We start from the raw sequence: 15,434 nt of genomic DNA, 5'->3' as shown, positions 1-15,434 counted from the left end.
TGTTAGCCAAAGATTGACAGAGTACATCTCATACACACAGGCCAGACAGCAAAGATTTCTTTTTGAAATTCAATTACAAATGCTGCATGAACTCATCAATACGATTAGAGCTCCTGAAAGCAATATAACTAACTCACTCTACAGCATCTCATTAGCAGTGAAAAGAAACCAAGAAAGTTGGGACAGTCGACTGTTTACCACTATGTAACATCACCTTTTCTTTTAATAACACTTATTAAGCACTTGGGCACTGAAGACACCACTTGGTTAAGTTTAGCAAGCGGGATTTTCCCCCATTCATCCATTATGCATTTCCTCAGCTGCGCAACTGCACAGGGCCTTCGTTGTCTTAATTTGCACTTCATAGTGCGCCACACATTCTCAATTCGGAGACAGGTCAGGACTGCAGGCAGGCCATGCTAGCACCCGCACTCTCTGCCTATGCAACCATGCGCTTGAAATCTGGGCAGAATGTGGTTTGGCGTTATCCTGCTGAAAAATGCAGGTACGTCCCTGGAAAAGACGATGTCTGGATGGCAGCATATGTTGCTCCAAAATGTGTACATCTCTTTCTGCAAAAATGGTGCCCTCACAGATGTGCGAGTTACATGACAGACACTCATACACACTGTCACACCCACACACACACAAACACACACTTTCACAGACAGACACACGCACACACACACACACACACACACACACTTTCACAGACAGACAGACAGACACACACACTTTCACACACAATCACTTTCACAGACAGACACACACACACACTTTCACACAGAGACAGACACACACACACTTACATACATACATACATACATACATACAGTGAGGGAAAAAAGTATTTGATCCCCTGCTGATTTTGTACGTTTGCCCACTGACAAGGAAATGATCAGTCTATAATTTTAATGGTAGGTGTATTTTAGCAGTGAGAGACAGAATAACAACAAGAAAATCCAGAAAAACGCATTTCAAAAAAGTTATAAATTGATTTGCATGTTAATGAGGGAAATAAGTATTTGATCCCCTATCAATCAGCAAGATTTCTGGCTCCCAGGTGTCTTTCATACAGGTAACGAGCTGAGATTAGGAGCACTCTCTTAAAGGGAGTGCTCCTAATCTCAGCTCGTTACCTGTATAAAAGACACTTGTCCACAGAAGCAATCAATCAATCAGATTCCAAACTCTCCACCATGGCCAAAGAGCTGTCCAAGGATGTCAGGGACAAGATTGTAGACCTACACAAGGCTGGAATGGGCTACAAGACCATCACCAAGCAGCTTGGTGAGAAGGTGACAACAGTTGGTGCGATTATTCGCAAATGGAAGAAACACAAAATAACTGTCAGTCTCCCTCAGTCTGGGGCTCCATGCAAGATCTCACCTCGTGGAGTTTCAATGATCATGAGAACGGTGAGGAATCAGCCCAGAACTACATGGGAGGATCTTGTTAATGATCTCAAGGTAGCTGGGACCATAGTCACCAAGAAAACAATTGGTAACACACTACGCCATGAAGGACTGAAATCCTGCAGCGCCCCCGCAAGGTCCCCCTGCTCAAGAAAGCACATGTACAGGCCCGTCTGAAGTTTGCCAATGAACATCTGAATGATTCAGAGGAGAACTGGGTGAAAGTGGTCTCAGATGAGACCAAAATCAAGCTGTTTGCCATCAACTCAACTCGCCGTGTTTGGAGGAGGAGGAATGACCCCAAGAACACCATTCCCACCATCAAACAAGGAGGTGGAAACATTATGCTTTGGGGCTGTTTTTCTGCTAAGGGGACAGGACAACTGCACCGCATCAAAGGGACGATGGACGGGGCCATGTACCGTCAAATCATGGGTGAGAACCTCCTTCCCTAAGCCAGGGCATTGAAAATGGGTCAAATACTTATTTCCCTCATTAACATGCAAATCAATGTATAACTTTTTTGAAATGCATTTTTCTGGATTTTTTGGCTGTTATTCTGTCTCTCACTGTTAAAATACACCTACCATTAAAATTATAGACTGATCATTTCTTTGTCAGTGGGCAAACGTACAAAATCAGCAGGGGATCAAATACTTTTTTCCCCCACTGTACATACATATATATGGAAAAGAAACATTACAAGTATAAATCACAATAAGATGTAATAAAGTACAGATAAACAAAATGTAATAAAATGTGATCTTTTTGAAAATGCAGGGACGTCACTGGAAAAGATGATGTCTGGATGGCAGCATATGTTGCTCCAAAATGTGTACATCTCTTCTGCAAAAATGGTGCCCTCACAGATGTGCGAGTTACATGACAGACAGACAGACAGACACTCACACCCACACACACACACTTTCACAGACAGACATACACACACACACACACACACTCACTTTCACACAGAGAGAGGCACACACACGTACAGACACACACACTCACTTTCACACAGAGACAGACACACACACACACACATACATACATACATACATATGGAAAAGAAACAATACATTTATAAATCACAATAAGATGTAATAAAGTACAGAAAAACTAAATGTAAGAAAATGTGATCTTTAATACACACAAATATGTATGGCTGGTCGGATGCGTCTTGGACTCCGGTTCCTCTTCATTACGTATAACGCTTTTGCCTTTTGCTAAAGCTTTCCGTGGAGGGGATCGTGGGTGAGTTTGTACCATTTTTGGGAGGATCTGCCTTGTTGGGGCGGAGCTGTGATCCAGGTGAACAGCAGATCGGGCATAGGTGGGCATGTGGGCAGAGGAGTAGGAAGGCCGGTCAAGCAAATAAGCTTGCTAAGGTACGCAGCAGCAGCAAGCAGCCCCCCCATCCAGCCAGCCAGCCAGTCTGGCTGGCAGTGACTGAGTGGTTGACAGACGGCAAGCAACGGAATGTACGTGCTCTGTGATGTCATAGCAGTCAGCTGAGAGAGGCTCGTGATGTCATCGCTGAGCTGGGTGGCTGGCTGGCTCTGTGTGTGTGTGTGTGTGTGTGTCTATGTCTGTCTGTTTTTCTGTTTGTCAGTCTGTCTGTCTGTCTCTCTCTCTCTCTCCCTCTCAATTCTATTCATTTGTATTGTCAAAGCAATTGGACATACATACATACATACATACATATATATATGTATGTAGCGTAAGGTACACTTTTAAATTTCAATTAAAGAAGTGAATTCATAGTATCACCTTATCACGAATCCTGGAGTCTTGTAGAACTCAATTTCTGTAATAATTGGACGCAGACACCAATTCCAAAGATATAAATTGTCAAATTTATTTAAAAACAAAGACTAAATGTAGCACTACACTAATTATACAAAAGGGAAAAACTAATTAAAATTCAACTCTAGATCAACAAATCAAAGACAAATCACTTCCGTGACCAAATCAAAGACCATGGGATCCCATAGGATAACACACAAATCGTTAAACAAAAAAGGTTATAAACACATTGACTACAATACCGGTTAGTAATTCTAGGAATCACTAAGAAACAGTTGAAAGTGCTAAATTGCAGTTTCAGAAGAAGAAAAAAAACTGTAACTGATGGGATATGTAGTACTTTATACTCGAGTGGTCTATGCGATTACACCCTGTTGGTGTTATTAAGAACGCCAAGTACCAGAATGCAGAGCGGGACTGTTTTTTGTGCCGTGACTTGTCGGGGGAAAAAGGCGCAGAAAAAACGGACGAGAAGGTGAAGGTAGTATGGCGGTGATGCACGCGTTGGTGAAGTGGGAAAGCGGGGTCGACAAAGACTCTTACAGCGTGATTCCCACTGCTTGCTTTCGCAATTTTGATTTATTCAGCATTGCTGATGATGACGAAGAGACGACTCGAAACTTCAGAGCAGAGTGGAGAGACACGAACAAACCTCCAAAAGGTGGATGGCCTGTCCATGAAGCGCAGATCATTATGACTGGTAACAATGTTTATTTAAAAAAAAAACATTAAAGTCTTTACATGCTATTTGATATATACAATCACAGTATATTTGAAATGAATGTTTAAGTTATTAATGTGTTGTACTTCTAACATACTCTTATAACATGGTAGGTGGTGGTGAGGGCGCTAAAACTCGTCATACTTGACTGGCATTTGTAAGAACGATTTATTGTGTGTTGTGCTTTACAATAAAATCCCCCAAATCACAAAATAAATTAAACCAGATATAATTTAACTTCAGTTTTGATTCAGTGTTGGCTGTTCATCTTAATTTGTATGGTCAAAGCACAGTATTTTTATGACAAATAAATATAATCCCCAAATATCTGTGGACATAATGCAGGGTTTTATTTATTTTATTTTTATTTTAGGAAAAGAAGGCGAACTAAGAAGAAAACTTAATGACCTAACAAAAATGCCCTGTCCTAAAATGAAGAGAGTACCTAAACCAAACAAAAAACTTCAAATTTCAGATGATAGTGACCTTGATGAACCACAGTTACCGGTGAGATAATTACTGCAAATATAAAATAAATGTATTGCAGGATTGTTTTTTTTAAATCATTTTCATTATATATATATATATATATATATATATATATATATATATATATATTCATTTTAAACTCTTTTTCTCTCTGAATACAGCACAAAATAAGAGAAAACCGATGGAGCTTCAAGAATTAGATCCCGTCATATTCTACAGACATTTAAAGAGTCCAGTGAAGTTGAGATACAGCAAAAAGTTAAGCAGTTCGAAAAGGAAAACACAAGACTTAAAAATGAAAACCAATGTCTTCGAAACCGTATGGTTGATGGTAAGTTTTTTTATTTATAGCAAATAATTCCTTACCTTGATAAATGTTATTCTTCAGTAATTTAGATTCCAGAGTAATGTATTATAGTTGATCATACTGAAGTAATCTAGAACCACAATACAGACTCTTAATGTGCACTGTCTAATAGTTTAATAATACTGATTATTAAATAAAGTTTTTCAACATAACTTCATAATCCTACATTAATGACTATATGCATTACATTAGACCTGGTAATTCTTGTATTTTATCTCTTTTATTTTTTTCGTAGCTAATGTTAATGACCCACAAAAAGGTCAGTTTGCCAATAACATAGAGCAAGTCTCTCAAGTATAATTGCAGGCATTGATGGTTTTGTTTTCACTTTGTATTAAATATATTACTAGAAATGATTATCATTTAATACTAAGGTTTTTTTCTCCAGAGATTCCAGACCTTTTGGACAATCTGAAAAAAATTGTAACAAAAGCCACATTTATCAGCAATGAAGACAAAAGTGTGTCACCATCAAGTGGTTCTGACAGCCCCACAGCAAATTGTTCTGAATCTGACAAAGAATCACCAAAACAGGTATAACACTCTTGGTCTACAATATTACAAAGACAAGGTAAAAATATATATATTGAAAACAAATATTGGTTGTAAACAATCTAATGATGCTACATTATCAGTTATATTCATAGTTATAGTTGATAATAAGAATGTAATTGAATTATGGGTGTCACAGATTCACTGACTTTATTATGTCTGTAAATTAATAAACTTAGAATTGAGACATACTGTGGTCTTTAATAACACATTTCTGTAACATAATCACAGCCTTACTGATAATGTATTCCACTTAACATAATATAAGAATAGTTTGGGGATAAACTTGTTTTTTATTTACCATTGTCTTTTAGGTGGAAATATTCCCAGGCACTGGAGTTTACATTGACAAACTGTCCTGGATCCTTGCAGAGAGGTGCAGCACGAATACGTCATATGCAAGAACCCTGACGGTTGCTGTCTTTGACTTTCCAACATTACTAAAGAGCAATCTTCGTGGTGGTGGCAGCAAGAGAGATCCAACTTCGGAGACATTAAGATCCTCATTGATGTTATTGAGGATCATATACAGCTGCCTTCGGAAGGACACGACGTGTTTCAGTTGCGGGGCTTTGCAGCCCAGCGGGACCCTCTTAATGCCGGACATCAGCTGCCCGAGCCGGTGCGGATGAACGGAGGGACGTTAGACAGCGTTACCTTCCGGGCAGGAGCAGCGAGCGGCAACACCGGGGTGAAAGTGTCGTCTAACACTGTGCCATTAGCCACTAGCTGATTGAGCAGATCAGTGGTTTTTAAGAAGATAACAATGGCAGCAGACTTGATATTTTCACACCCTGCTACCTCCCCAACCGCTAACACACACTGCTCTAGGGGGCAGAACTGCACCGGAGCGATCTTGACTCCATGGCGTCGGGTCAGTTTTTCAAAAGACGCATTCAGGGGGTCCGACCCCCCGACCCGGGAAGAACTACCGGTACTCCCCCCTCCCCTCCCCTGTTCCCCCACAATAAGAAAAGCACTGAAAACAGAAGACAAAATAAACAAACTGAAAAAAGTAAAGCAACAAAAAAACGCAGCCAAAGGACAGAGCTCTCAGCAGCACTCCCGCTCACTGCAGACCCCTCCCACACACTCCCAGCTGAGAGAGAGAGAGAGTTAGTGTCTGTCTGTCTCTCTCTCTCTGTAGATGCATCATAGGGAACATATGTAACAATCTCTCTTTTTGTTTACCAAAAATGAGAATGAACGTATTTCAAGTGGGTGTTGCCTTGGTTGGAAACGTTTTAAGATTATTTATGAAGTGTAAAGTGGATTTGTCTCAGTTCTCCGTAGTTTTCAATGTATGTGCCATTCAGTAGCGTTCATGTTACAGATGTGCCCTATGCAGTGGTAGGGTCAATAAAATGTCAGTAAAACTTTATTTTAGCAATTATGGAGGGGAAGAACTGCAAATAGAGGGTCCCCACTAATTATCTAACTTACCAACAACGTTTCAAATTAGGTCTTGCGAAGCTGCCAAATAATGCTGTATAATCGTATGTGTCTTCATACACCGGCTGCTATAGTCTGATAGCTTTGATTATATATATATATTTTCTCGTGAACCACAAATGCTATTTGCTTGATTTTTACAGAGTATGTTATAAATACCATTCTTATGAAGCCTGACAAATTGTATCCTGTAATTATGAATATTTTCAAATCATTTGTTTGTTTTTCCTAACATGTTACAAATGTTCCCTATGTGAAAGATGCATTATATCTTAATAACGTCTAAACAATTAAAGATATACAGATTATTATTTTTGGTAAAGTTATAATACATTGCTATTAACTATGTGTGTCAGTAAAAGTTTAAATTTCCTAAAGGATTTTTATTGATCTTGCAAAATAAGTGTTTAGGGAACATTTGTAACATAGAGGTGGGTTAGCCACCGGCTAAGGGCAGCGGCTCCGGCTCCAGCACCGTCACCATGTCGCTGGAAAAGCGCTAAGTGAGCTCACAGTGAGCTCAGTGTAATGTCTGCTCTGGTGAGCTCACAGTGTGACCTAGTCGTGAGTTCACGTCTTCACTGGGTAGTCCTTGACAACTTAATTGACTCAAATCTTGGGCTTAATTGGTCAAAATGACCATTGGTTGAAGGTACTCAGGGACTGATGTGTAGAGAGACTTATTAAACCTGCAGGATTGTGGTTTTCCCAGATCAGAATTAACCAGATCACCACAAAGGAACATGGTAGGTGCTATTGCAACACAGATTACACAAATACATTGAAATCCAAGTTTGCAGTGGTCCTTGGGCCATTGGGTGGTGATCCAGATCACTTCAGCAGGAATTTTGCAGTGGTCTGGACTACAACTCTCTCTCTCTCTCTCTCTCTCTCTCTCTCTCTCTCTCTCTCTCTCTCTCTCTCTCTCTCTCTCTCTCTCTCTCTCTCTCTCAATTCAGTGCATTTGAATTGTCAAAGCAATTGGACATGCATACATACATACATACATATACACTCACCTAAAGGATTATTAGGAACACCTGTTCAATTTCTCATTAATGCAATTATCTAATCAACCAATCACATGGCAGTTGCTTCAATGCATTTAGGGGTGTGGTCCTGGTCAAGACAATCTCCTGAACTCCAAACTGAATGTCTGAATGGGAATGAAAGGTGATTTAAGCAATTTTGAGCGTGGCATGGTTGTTGGTGCCAGACGGGCCGGTCTGAGTATTTCACAATCTGCTCAGTTACTGGGATTTTCACGCACAACCATTTCTAGGGTTTACAAAGAATGGTGTGAAAAGGGAAAAACATCCAGTATGCGGCAGTCCTGTGGGCGAAAATGCCTTGTTGATGCTAGAGCTCAGAGGAGAATGGGCCGACTTGATTCAAGCTGATAGAAGAGCAACTTTGACTGAAATAACCACTCGCTACAACCGAGGTATGCAGCAAAGCATTTGTGATGCCACAACACGTACAACCTTGAGGCGGATGGGCTACAACAGCAGAAGACCCCACTGGGTACCACTCATCTCCACTACAAATAGGAAAAAGAGGCTACAATTTGCACAAGCTCACCAAAATTGGACAGTTGAAGACTGGAAAAATGTTGCCTGGTCTGATGAGTCTCGATTTCAGAGTCAGAATTTGGCGTAAACAGAATGAGAACATGGATCCATCATGCCTTGTTACCACTGTGCAGGCTGGTGGTGGTGGTGTAATGGTGTGGGGGATGTTTTCTTGGCACACTTTAGGCCCCTTAGTGCCAATTGGGCATCGTTTAAATGCCACGGCCCGTTGTTTCTGACCATGTCCATCCCTTTATGACCACCATGTACCCATCCTCTGATGGCTACTTCCAGCAGGATAATGCACCATGTCACAAAGGTCGAATTATTTCAAATTGGTTTCTTGAACATGACAATGAGTTCACTGTACTAAACTGGCCCCCACAGTCACCAGATCTCAACCCAATAGAGCATCTTTGGGATGGGGTGTGTAGCGTTATGTTGGGTGTATTTGGATAAGAGTATTTGGGCTCTGAGCTGAAGCACGGATCTAAAGAAGACCTCTCCCCCCCAAAGTTATCAGATTTCCTTTGCTCATCAGCTTGGAACTGGTTTGCATCAAAGTGACAGTTTTGGGGAGGATGGCACCGAGAAGAGGCCAAATAGTTTGTTATTCTGCTATGAGATGTCTGGAGAAAGGGGCCTGTGGGTGATAAAAACTCTTTGAAGTGGATGAGAGCCGAAATCCCGACATAGAGCTACGAACCCAGGCCAACCGGCATTTCCAAAAGATGGCATGGATTGACATCAGTCATAAATCAAGCCTCCCTCCAATAGGACACTGGGGGCTGAAACCGAAATCCAATCTCAAGAACTCAGGAACCAATCACCTATTGATCTGACAGACTATAAAGGACAAACACGGCCTTTCTTTCTCTCTCTCTCTCACCTGAACCAGTAACTCGCTGCCACAGCTCAACCTGTAGCTCTGTTGCCCGAACCGGAACCAGAAACCAACCAAGTCTTTGCCGGCAACAGAAGAGTTAAACTGGGAGAAGGAGATTGAGCGAAGAATTCTTTTAAAGGACTTTATTAAATAAATAACTTTACAGACCCACCTGATCAGTGGAGTTTTACAGCTGGACAATTGACTAAGTCGACTGAATACGAAAGTGTCAGTCATTTAAATAGCTATTTGAGTTTTAAGAAACTTGACCCTTGGAACAAACAGGGCCCTGCTTTCCTCAAAGACTTTGTCTTCAAGTAACTACGGTGGAACCCTGCTTACAAAGAAGATTTTGTGCACAACCTTGGAGCCTTCAAACCAATGGAAAATCTGTTTGGAAACGACTCTACTTTCGCGAAACCCCAACTTCCAGGTGCATCGACTGAGTGGAAGTTCTTGGACAAAGCCGAACCGGACTGCCTTTGTTCCAAACCACACGGACCTCGTGCCGTGTGCTGTTATCTGAGCCCGAAGGCAGAGAGGCCTCTCTGCTACGAAGTTCAGATAAGTTTAACAGTTTGGAGTTCATGATTCATGACATTTGAGAAATCAATAAGAAATGTTAATCTGTGATTCATAACTCTAGAATGTGTAATATCATTTAGTTTTCTTAAATATAAATGTGTGTTGCATTAAACTGTTTTGTTGATAATTTTAGAAATAAAATCTGTCAACGCCGAGAAATATCTTCTCATTCCTGTTTAACTGTTTAGTCTGAAATTGACACAAGTTAATAGACACCAGATTATAGGTGGCCTGCCTGCCTATCCTTAATCATTGAATAATAATCAGTTAAGGGAAATTGTGGTAACAAGTAATGATAGGATCTTTCTCTCCACCTAAACGTTAATGAGACTGATATATATATAACGAGAAGTTACCTGACATAAATACTAACCTGCGTAGTTATTTAATGTCTGACTAATAATACTAACAAGAGACTCACCTTCATGTTACTAACTGGTATTGTAGTCAATGTGTTTATAACCTCTTTTGTTTAACGATTTGTGTTATCATATGCGATCCCATGGTCTTTGATTTGGTCACGGAAGTGATTTGTCTTTGATTTGTTGATATAGAGTTGAATTTTAATTAGTTTTTCCCTTTTGTATAATTAGTGTAGTGCTACATTTAGTCTTTGTTTTGAATAAATTTGACAATTTATATCTTTGGAATTGGTGTCTGCGTCCAATTATTACAGAAATTGAGTTCTACAAGATTCCAGGATTCGTGATAAGGTGATACTATAAATTCACTTCTTTAATTGAAATGTATAAGTGTACCTTACGCTACAGGTGGAACGGGAGCTTCGTGCCCTGGATGTGCATCCCACAAATCTCCATCAACTGCAAGATGCTATCCTATCAATATGGGCCAACATTTCTAAAGAATGCTTTCAGCACCTTGTTGAATCAATGCCACGTAGAATTAAGGCAGTTCTGAAGGCGAAAGGGGGTCAAACACAGTATTAGTATGGTGTTCCTAATAATCCTTTAGGTGAGTGTATATGGAAAAGGAACAATATGTGTACATCTCTGCATATGGTGCCCTAACAGATGTGCAAGTTACATGACAGACAGACACTCACACACACTTTCAAAGACAGACAGGCAGACAGACACTCACACACACTTTCACACACTCACTTTCACAGACAGACAGACACAGACACAGACACACTCACTTTCACACAGAGACAGGCACATTTTCACACAGAGACAGACACACAAACACACACAAACAGACACAGACACACATACTTTGACAGACAGACAGACAGACAGACACATGCATATTATGGGTCTTTGTTGGGTAGTGAAATGGGTAGCATCAGTCGCAGTGTGGGTAATGTCAGGGAGCCAATCATAGTCCCCGTTATTTGCATATCGTGGCGCAAAGCTTTCTGGGAAAAGCAACTAAACACGTTTAGTCATGTATTTGTCCATAGTTTACACATGAGATGAAAGAGACAGTATGACGTATTGAGCACCTGGGATTCCTCATGTGTATGTGAGGGGCAGAGGAACCGGATCCCAAGTGTGCGTCCCAGGTGCTATAGGTTTCAAAGCATGCAGGGGAATAGGCACCCCACCCTGACACCTATAGAAGACTGGATAGGGAGATATAAATAGCAATGGGGAGACTCTTGTACTTGGTGTGGCTCTATCCATATAGTGGGGCCAGCAGCCACTTAGCAGGTGCAGCAATAGAAGCTCAGCCTGGGGTGACTGGATTTAGCATTTCCTCTCCATTTTGATAACTATCCATAATCATTTCTGCAAAATACTTCTATGATACCTATGTATGTTTTTTACTTGTACTATATTATACTATCAAGTATCAGTGTACACATACAATGTGACCTGTTACATTAATACAGAGGCCACGGAAGGCCAGATCACTAATAGCCACTGTCCCCTGATATTACACTTTTTTACAATCACTTTGGCACTCATTTCAGAACCTTGATGTCATTTTTCAAAACTCTAGACACTAAACTCACACCCGATGATCAAAATGCACATTTTTCAAAACTCTAACACTTTTTTACAATTGCTTGGATACAATACACATCAACCTCAGATCATTTGTTCATTGAACTAAAATGACACAACTTAACATCAAAGTATTACCATTTCAAAATGCAATTCACACATTACATCTGAGATCACTGTCTATTCATTTCATTACAAAGATCTAACTATCAATTGATACAGCTGCTCAAAATGATAAGTGACTGTTGCATTACTCTTAATGCATAGTTTTATGGAAACTGACAAACAATATTCCATGTTTCGATCATGAAAGTTTCAGGATAATGAGATCCATTGACACCAATAACCGAGGAGCATGGTTTCTTAGGGTTACCATAGACTTGACTGTGTCTTCTTGTTTGTGAAGGAACAGGACTGCGTTTTCCTGTCTGGGTTCCCGCAGGCTTAAGTGGGTTTGACCTACTATTAGAAAAAAAAAAAAAAAGGAGCGCTAATTAATTGTTCAATATCTGATACGCCGGTGATAATATAAAATAACGTGTTTATAGTTTATAGAAGTTTATAGTGTTTATGGTAAATGAAGAAAAGTCATTAAGTTATATACAAGTTCTATAAATGCAAACATTGAAAAGCATGTTTGTTGTTATTCCTATATAGGATTTAGTATTATTTGTGTTTTCTTGTTTTTTGCTATTTTTTCTCCCCTGTCGTTTATTGTTATTTTGCGGGCTTGCACGCCTTGGTTGTTGTGTACAAAACGATACATAGAAAATGGGAAAACGTGTTACTGTGTGGGAACAGCTCTAGTAAGATGGGCGACCCGCCACTTAAAGGTACACATGTAAGGTACATGTATGATAACTATGGAGTGAAGCGGTGCGTTTGACTGGACAATAGGTGACAGAAAATTAAGGTTTCCAGAAGATGGGACTTTTGATTCAGATAGACTTGAGCACCTAAAAACGGTTTTGCAAAATAGGAATACAAAGCATTAAGAAATGAGAAACCAAAGCTAGCTATCTTAAAACATTTGTTAGAGAAAAGAAAGAAAAGACAACAGGCATAATTCAATCTGAATGCCCCGAAGACAAATTAAAAATATATATATATATGTTTTTCAGTATAAATGACAGTCCTCAAGATACTGAAGGAAAATTACTAGATAAGTAATAAATAAGGGTAGTTTGAGACACTGCAGGTCAATATAACATGCCAACCAAAACCATGGTATCTGAATTTACTATGGATATAAATTAATATGTGTCTCTTTGTATGTTTGTACGTTTTCAGTTTGCGCAAGGTAAATGTCCATATTTTGACTTTTTCATGTACTGTATAGTCCAGAATATGACTAAGAGAGTCATAAGTCACAAATAGTTACAGAATGATAGCTAAAAAACGCCAGTTAAATATGTTGTAATAACAGACCTACAAGAAAGTCAGCATTTAACTGTACACAGAATGCTATTGCAAACAGAAATAATAATACAAAATTAAGTTATTTAAATAGGTCTTACGAATACAGAAGTTAAAAGTAACATGTTAGAAATGGAATTAGAGCCAAATTTAGAAATAGGAATCCGAGGCAACCACAAACATTCGGTGAAGGTTTCTTACATATTGATAAATAGATAACCAGATACTTCAGGAAATTAACGATGTGCTCATTTGGAAGCTATGAGTTCCACAATGAAGAGTTTTTAAATCCCTAGAAATAGATCCCTAAATACAATGTGTAGGTAAGAAATTAACTATTGATCAGTTCAATCTGGATTCGGGAACAGTTCTTCTGAACCTGTACTGGTGTAGATTGGACTTCAATAGGAGGAAGTGTCACAATAAAGACATGAGCCGCGCAGGAGGACAGTCTTAGTGCCCACGCAGGTTCTTAGTTGGGGAAATCATTGACTGGACACATTTTTTGAAAATGTGCTTTCCTGAAGTACCTGGACATCATTATTGAGATCAATGAAAAGGCTTATTTTCCAAAGATTAAATACATTCATTAACTACAATAATGTAGTGAAATGTATATAAATAGTAATAATACAAATCGATCAAATATAACTTGCATTTTCTTGTAAGAAATTAGGAATAGGAGAAAGAACAGCTGTTGGGATGCAGTGCGATGTTATCCAAAATTGAAAGCGGTTGAGAAAGGAGAGTTTGTTCTGTGTGAGACAAATGTACTGCCACGAGAGACTCTGATGGTGATTGACTGGAATATGAGGGAAAATAATGAAGTTACTACAGGTATAACTAAAGGTGTAACATAACTAATTTAATGAAACATAGTCATGGCAAGTTATAAAACTGTTTGGAAATAGTCCTTTCACAAACAGAAATACCCTATCAATTAGGAAGAGGGGGGCAGGGGGCAAGGGCCGTATGTGCTCCTCTGCTCCCCCTGTTCGCCTGAGCAGACAAGCAGCCTGAGATGAGAGAGAGAGAGAGAGAGAGAGAGAGAGAGAAGTCAGAGACAAGGCAGAGACTGTAAGTACGTGTAAGGGTTCATAACTTATTACAAACAGAGCAAGAGTGTAATGAATGGTAATTTACACTGCTTGTATTAATAATGATAATAATATTGATGTTGATACAGACGAATACATCACATACTAGATGACAACCGCATAAAACTAATAATAATGAAAATAGGAATAATAGGAGTATGGAAATAATTTCAAATTATGGTTTATTGGTAAAAAATGAATTGAGAAACAAAGATTAATAACTGCCATCATTTACCCAACTACTATTAACTATGGTGTTGAAGGAGCTGCTGTAATAGTTATTGTAATGTTCTCAGGTATTTAAGTTAGATAAAAGGACAAAGATAAGCACATTGTTTTGAAACTTTGACAACTCCACACAAAAAGAGTATCTACACTAGGAAGTAAAGCTGATTCAATAAACACAGGAGATATGATGCTGCTGACGACAGCTGAGTGCTGTACTGAAATAATTTGATAAATGAGATAAATTGGAATCAAGATTATTATTATTTTGAATTGTCCCTTTACTAGAAACCTTATAGATTGTGCGAATGTCAACTAATGTGATAGAGATGCCTTTTATAAGGACGATCTCTGATGTTGTGTGAACCACACATTGTGTCTTCAGACTGATTTATTCCACATGGCAGATATGCATATTATGAATCGTGTCCTGAAGGAACCGATGTCTGACCCATATGGAGAAGATGCTGGTGTTCTTGTTGAGACACAGTAGGCCGAGGGCGCGGCTTTAAAGACAGCCTCACAGCAACTTGAACAGACCAATGCTGAGGTCCACTACGCTGAAGTGATGCTTGACTCAGTGGAGAAATAAGTTAAAATACTATAATTAAAGGTTTTCCAGATTATAGGAATCTACAATATATTGTGAAACTGCTCAGATGACGTCCGCAGTAGCACATATTCTTCTATTGATAGTTTAATTTATAATGTACTATTAGTGGAGATGTCACATTATTCAAATGAATAGAATGACAGCCATGAAGTCAGAATCAGTCCATTGCCCTTCACTTAAGATTTGTACAATGTATAATGTTTATAAATCAAAACGCAACAAATATATGTACAATACAGTTTACAAACTGAATTTGTAAAAAAGAATGT

General features: G+C 39.2%; 1 non-coding gene across 1 annotated transcript; it reads left to right on the top strand.

Annotated features, from left to right (window-relative positions):
- Positions 1–2,597: 2,597 nt before the first annotated feature.
- Positions 2,598–2,712, top strand: LOC136746161 (U5 spliceosomal RNA). The gene has a single exon (XR_010816306.1). It is a non-coding gene; the product is annotated as a U5 spliceosomal RNA (small nuclear RNA).
- Positions 2,713–15,434: the final 12,722 nt, after the last annotated feature.

This window comes from Amia ocellicauda, unplaced genomic scaffold, assembly GCF_036373705.1.
Source record: "Amia ocellicauda isolate fAmiCal2 unplaced genomic scaffold, fAmiCal2.hap1 HAP1_SCAFFOLD_96, whole genome shotgun sequence".
NCBI classification, from domain to species: domain Eukaryota; kingdom Metazoa; phylum Chordata; class Actinopteri; order Amiiformes; family Amiidae; genus Amia; species Amia ocellicauda.
The sequence above is the reverse complement of the archived record's forward strand: the minus strand, read 5'-3'. Positions and strand labels throughout refer to the sequence as shown.